Genomic DNA, 7,417 nt, shown 5'->3' with positions numbered 1-7,417 from the left:
TATGTATCAGGATTCGGTTTTGCACATAGCAAGCTGTATTTACAGCTTCAGCCCATAAGTAACTCGGTAGTGAGTACTCATTGAGCATACTTCGTGCAGCCTCTTGTAAGACTCGGTTCTTTCTCTCCACAACCCCATTTTGCTGTGGGGTCCTTGGAGTAGAGAACTCATGCCTATATCCCTTTTCTTGACAGAATTCTAAAAACCTATGATTTTGAAATTCCCCACCATGATCACTTCTAATGGTTTTAATTGTTGTTGATTTTTCATTTTCAGTTCTTCTACAAAAGGAAATAAAAATATCTATGGTTTGATCCTTAGTTTTCAAAAAGAAGGTCCATGTATACCTAGTAAAGTCATCAATAATCACTAAACAGTATCTACTTCCATTTAATGAAATAACACTACTGCAATCAAACAAATCCATATGTAATAAGTCTAAGGCAGTAGTTGTACTTACGGCGCTTTTACCTTTATGAGGTGCTTTAGTTTGCTTACCCTTCTGACATGCATCACACAATTTGGTCTTTTGGTACTTGATGCTTGGTAAGCCTCGCACTAACCCTTTGTTGACCAGCTTCTGGATATTCTTCATGTTCACATGAGCCAACCTCCTATGCCAAAGCCACGATTCTTCTTCTTTTGATATGAAACACTTAGCAAGAGCATTAGTAGCACTTTTAAAAGAAACTTGATAAATGTTATCTACCCTTGTGCCTACTAGTACCGTGTCAAGTGTGTCAATGTTCTTGACTAGACATTGACTCGAATGAAACTCAATTGTGTAACCCGTATCACACAATTGACTGACACTTAGGAGATTAAAAGTCATCCCCTTGACTAGAAGGACATTCTTGATTTGGAGGCATTCGGATATATGAATGTCTCCAACTCCTATAACCTTAAGACTACCATTGTTACCAAATGACACATTACCTCTATTTTGTTTTGAATGGTAGAAAATAGTGACTTGTCCCGGTCATGTGCTTGGAGCATCCACTATCAACAAACCAAGTTGATAGACGCTCCCCCTTTACCAATGCCTACAAGACACGAAAGATAGATGTTTTAGGTACCCAAATCTTGGGACCTAATGCATCTACAATGAAAGACTTAGGCACCCATGCCTTTGTTACCTTCTTCCTAGTCTCATGAACCCTAGAAACATGCGATCTATGAAATTGGGTTCTTGACACTAAAGAAATAAAGCTAGACTCCTTAGGTTGGTATCCTAATCCAGCCTTGTTGTAGACCGCCCTTTGGGCATTTAGAATCATGTCTAATGTCTTGGAGCTAGTTGAGAATTTCTCAAGCATTTTCTTGAGTTTCTCAACCTCACCCTTCAAGGCCTTGTTCTCATCCTCAAGGAGCTCTAGATGTAGGTCATCAACCTCATCTTCCCTAAGAGCTCTCAAGTTTTCTACTTCTTCTTTTAATGATTTATTTTCTGTTTTTGATTTTTTAAGCAAGATAGACAAATGTGTAATAGTCTTATAACATTTTTCTAGGTGAGAAGAGGTTACCTCTTCATCATCCGAAGATGATGAAGCCGCGGCTGAAGTGCTTGAGTCATCACTCTCGGACTCGGACTCCTCCCTTGCCATGAGTGCCAATTGCCGAGTACTCTTCTCCTTCTTCTCTTCCTCCTCCGATGAGCTTGAGGAAGATTCATCCCAAGTGGCCTTGAGAGCTTTCTTCTTCTTGGCTCTTTCCTCCTTCTTTTTGGCCCGCTCCTCCTTCTTGAGTTTTGGACACTCACTCCGGTAGTGGCCTTTCTTGCTACACTCATAGCAAGTAATGTTAGACTTATCAATATTTTGATCTACAGTTTTACCTTTGTATCTCCTGCTTCTTCTCATGATCCTCCTCACAAAATTTGTCATCTCGCTTGATGATGATCCACCTTCATCATCGGACTCGGAGGAGGATGAAGATGAAGGAACCTCTTTCTCCTTCTTCTTTTCTTTCTTTCTTCTCCCATCCTTGCTCTTTTCTCCTGCAACCAAAGCTATACCTCTCTCCTTTTGACCTTTGTTAGCAAGTTCATGAAGTTCCATTTCACAAAAAAATTCATCTAACTTTACAATTGAAAGATCCTTAGAGACCTTGTAGGCATCTACCATAGATGACCACAAGGCACTCCTCGGAAAGGCTTTTAGAGCGTACCTTACAAGATCGCGATTCTCCACGCGTTCATCCACGGAATGGAGACCATTGATGATCTCTTTGAATCTTCCATGTAGCTCACTTACTGTCTCATTTTCCCTCATGGTGAGGTTTTGGAGTTGATTCAAGAATAGGTCCCTCTTGGCTATCCGAGAATCTCGAGTTCCTTCTTGGAGCTCGATAAACTTGTTCCATAAATCTTTTGCACTCGAGAATGGACCTACCTTGACGAGTTGGTCCTTGGCAATCCCACATTGTAAGGTGACTACCGCCTTGGCATCGGCTTGCCCTTTACGAGTTTGTTCAGTAGACCACCTTGATGAATCGAGTTCCTTACATTCTTCGTCCTTCGGTGGTGTGAATCCTTCCTTGACCGAGAACCACATGGAGATATCAGTTTTGAGGTAGTACTCCATGCGGCTCTTCCAATACTGGAAATCTGCTCCATTGAAGAAGGGTGGTCTGTTGGTGTTGAATCCTTCCTTCATGGCCATCTTGTTGCTCCTTGGAATGTTAGTCCAGATGAAGAGCACCAGGCTCTGATACCACTTGTTAGGATCTTAGATGGCTAGAGGGGGGGGTGAATAGCCTCTTAAAAATTTAAACACAAATTTCTACAAAAAACTTGTTAGCACAGCGGAATTAGAAAACTAAAACAAAGAAGAAACAAGCACACTAACACACTGATTTACGAGGTTCGAGGATAACTTGCCCCTACTCCTCGGCGTGTCCGTAAGGTGGACGAGTCCTTGATCTTCGGTAGATCACACCCCGGATGACTCCGGCTAATGAAGCTCTCCTTCTCGGTGGAGTAACCTCTCCACAAAGTCTCAAGAAATATATAAGTTAAAGCACAAGACTTACAGAGCTCGATGGCACAGAAGAATGAAATGAAGCTTACAACCACGCGAGGATCAGTGGAAACAGAGAACTCACAGATCGCAGTTTTTCACCGAGAGCTCAAGAACACCACAACGATCAACAGAACTTTCTTACTTTCTTGTTGTATAGTTCTCTCCAGCATACACTGCTTCTTATGTCTCTGCTCGATCAGCCTGCACCGGATCGCTGCCAACCTGCACCGAATCCCTGCTGCAAGCTACGGCGTCGCCAATCGCTTCTCTTCCTCTTCTGATTCTATGAGCTCACACCAATAGAACCACGGTCTTCACTGGTGCCTCTGAGCTCGAACCAATCACCAGGAGTTAAGCCAATCGCCGCCTGATCACTGCCAGAAACACAGCCAATCGCAACCTGTAGCCGTTGCTGCTTCAAATGCATTTGACGCAGAGAAAGCAGTGGAAAGATCCTTTGTCTCATTCCTTTGATGAGGCTTAATTTGAAACTAAGCACTGGTATGGTACCTGCAACCTGCATCTCCAAAAGACTCACAGCAGAAGGTTAAATAGAGGTCGGCAAAAAGAATAATCGAAAATATCGAGAAAGCTGGACATGCTTTGTTGTCAGTGACATGAACTTTCAACCGAGTACAAAACGACACGATCGGTCTCGAAAGTACGATCGGTCGTGGACCGATCAGACTATGGGTGGATCGGTCCACAGACCGATCCCCCTCTATCATTTTGAGTCCCAGCGATTCTGATCCCTTCATGCTGATCGGTCTGTAGACCGATCAGATATCCCACAGAATGCTTCTGTGTGGTTACTGATCGGTCCACAGACCGATCAGATAACCCACAGAAACTCTCTGTGTGGTTTCTGATCGGTCCACAGACCGATCAGATAACCCACAGAAACTCTCTGTGTGGTTTCTGATCGGTCCATAGACCGATCAGAGACTTCAGTATCACTGGATCGGTCTGTCGACCGATCCAGTCACACAGGTTATCACTGGATCGGTCTGTTGACCGATCCAATCTCCCTGAGTTAGTTTTAGAGCTTCCCAGCCCTAAACCCTAACGTCTTCCTGGTCCAGAGAACGAGCTACCGAGCCCTCTCTGACCTAGTCCGGAGAACGAGCTACCGAGCCCTCTCCGACTTCGTCCGGTCCAGAGAACGAGCTACCGAGCCCTCTCTGACCTAGTCCGGAGAACGAGCTACCTGCTCCGACTTGTCAGGTCGATCGGAACAACGAGCCCTCTCTGACCTAGTCCGGAGAACGAGCTACCTAGCCCTCTCCGACTTCGTCCGGTCCAGAGAACGAGCTACCGAGCCCTTTCTGACCTAGTCCGAAGAACGAGCTACCTAGCCCTCTCCGACTTCGTCCGGTCCAGAGAACGAGCTACCGAGCCCTCTCTGACCTAGTCCGGAGAACGAGCTACCGAGCCCTCTCCGACTTCGCGTGCCAAGTATCCAACTTGGACTTTTCCCTTCCACATGATCAACCTTGATCAATAATCAATCCGAGTTCAATTAACATCTGATACAAACTTAAATCAGTGTCAACATCAAAACAACAGCCAGGTCAGACTGTATCAACAGTAACTTCATAATTCTTTTTTTGTTTACCGTCAATTAAATTCTTTTAAACAGTAACATATTTATTAATTTTTACTTTTGTTGTTTGATTTTTAAATTGTAGGTTATCGATATTATTCTACAAGAGATGGATAGTCATTTCTCTGAAACAACTACAGATTTGTTGATTTATATGTCATGCCTTGATCCTAGGAACTCGTTCTCTAGATTTGATGTACAGAAGTTAGTGCGTTTAGCTCATTTTTATGAGGATGATTTTTCTTGGAATGAGCGTATGTTGATTGAACAAGAGCTTGAAACATATATTGATGACGTCAGATGAACGATTTGAAGGCATTTCAGATTTAGGAGCTCTTGCAAAGAAAATGATTGAAACAATGAAGAACCGTGTATTTCCTTTGGTTTATCGGATGATTGAGCTAGCCTTACTTCTTCCAGTTGCTACTGCAACCGTTGAAAGAGTGTTTTCGGCAATAAATATTGTCAAAACAGATTTGCGAAACATGATTGGAGATGAATGGATGAATGATAGTTTGGTAGTCTATATCGAGAAAGATGTTTTTAATACTGTCGACAATGAGCCAATTTTACAGCGTTTTCAAAACATGGAGTCTCGAAGAATGCAATTGTCACGTATTCGTTAGTAGACTGCTTTAATATTTTAATATTATTGTACGAGTTTCTTTTCATAATATTGTACCTTTTTCTCTTGTATGCAAGTTATTTAAAAAATATTTTTTAATTACATAGAAGTTATTAATTGTTCAAAAAAAATTCGCCACGCTCAGATCGCGGCCGCCCCTCCATGATTGAATTCCTAGATCTGCCACTGGCTGGAAGCTATTTATACCATACAGGTTGAAGGTAGTATTTATACCATGCAGGTTGAAGGCGCCCTTAACATCATTGAGGGCGCCCTCAACATTGAAGGCGCCTCCATCACCTTGAAGGGGCCACAGACCAGTCTGAGGCGCCTTCAAGGGCATTGGAGGCATCTCAGACCCAGTTTTCGTGACCGTTTGCAACCGGATAGAGCTTTATCGGGTCAAACTGCTTGGAGGCGCCCTCAACCCTCTTAGAGGCGCCTTCAACACTCAGGATAAGATTTCTAGAAGCTATATAAAGGCCCCTGGAGCTAGGAAATTAATCGATCAACTCAGTATTCAATTCCTAGCAATAGTTTAGAGCTTTCAGTGTGTAAAAGGCTACTCCGCCTTCAGAGAAGGAGATCTTTCTGAGCTTTTCATCACCTTAGATTAACAACCCACTGGGTTGTAACCAAGTTAAATTCTCTGTCTCCTCTTTATTTCTGTTAGTTTATTTCTTTATTATTATTGTATTTTTTAAGTTGAAAGAAACGAGGAAAGTATTTTTATTGTGCAAGCAATTCATCCCTCTCTTGCCAGCCCCACTGCACCAACAAAATCTTGGATCATAATCCTCTAGGCTTATATTTGACTTAATTTCTTGTTATATTCTCTATTTAGACTATGTTATCATGGCATGCCAGCTCATAGACATTAACTTCTTGTTAGAATGAGTCTGTAATTGGCTTCAGTGGAAAATGGAATCACATAATAGTGTCTGAAATTGCTCTGGAAGTTACAAGGATTATCACTTGCCCTCTATTTGAAACAGTCTTCCACCCATCTATGGGACATATGTCTAGCTGTTCTAATGGAATTAATAGAGAAATAAGGCCTGCGGGTTATTGCACTTGTTACCATCCAACTCATACTTTCTTTTTGTTATCACAGCTTGGTTTTGTATTTCAATTATTTTCTTAACTTGTACAGATATATGCTTGTGACTTTGATCATTGGAAGAGTTGTGTGGGCTGCTAAATTTACTTCAGTTGTTCTTCTCGTAGTATGACTTTGACACTGCATAGGTGTTGTAGAGATAATTAACAACTTAACTTTGATGGCAGGCGAAGAGGGCTCTTTTGATGAGGCATGAGGCTGAAACTAAGTCAAGTGCTTACTGGCTGGGATTAATGGCCCACCTTCAATCTCCATCTATTCCAAGGAAGGTAAGGTTAAATGCTGCATATACTTCCCTCAAGTTTATTGTTGAAGGTGTGCCTTTTTAAGGAATTGATTTAAGTTGAATGGTGTGAAAGATCATTCCTGGTTTTTTTTTTCATTTGTCTTTCTTTTTTTTGGTCTCCCGCCATTTAAGAAGTGACGTGTTTGTTAAGGCTCATACTTCACTTCATAGCGCCCCAAATCCCTTCTAGTTTGCAACATAAGGCTAAAGGTTCCTTGGTAGTCACGGAGGTACACTATCACTTTATCTAGGACTTGGTTTATAGTATACTGTTGTTGCGTATGAAGTTAAAAGAATAGTAGCTTGTATCCATGTAACTGATTACAAAGATTCTAAAGATGATGATACCTATGTTTTATATATGGAATGTACTACTGCCTACCCATGGCTAATAATTTGTCTTAAGAAGGGTAATTCTATTTCTCGTTAATTTTATTTAGTGGTGATTCTTATGGACCAATATATTCTTGGATATATGTGAATGAAGAAGAGGTGAAAGAGACATAAAGCTCCATTATGACTGACACTTTAGTCGCATATTGGGAGCTTTAAGGTAAATTGGTTGGTTTATATTAATTCACATGCTTTGATGATGTGAATAAATATATAGGGAGAGGCTCTCTCTCATGTGTGGGTGTACGGGGGTGCAAATTCAGGGTTCGGATTATACTGAACTATGTTGACTCGTGTGTGAGCATGACTTACGCGCGCCGAATGTCGGACTGGTTAGGACAAAGTTTGCACAAGTGAAATAACTAACATT

This window comes from Zingiber officinale, chromosome 7B, assembly GCF_018446385.1.
Source record: "Zingiber officinale cultivar Zhangliang chromosome 7B, Zo_v1.1, whole genome shotgun sequence".
Lineage (NCBI taxonomy): Eukaryota > Viridiplantae > Streptophyta > Magnoliopsida > Zingiberales > Zingiberaceae > Zingiber > Zingiber officinale.
This window is presented reverse-complemented; position numbering follows the sequence as displayed.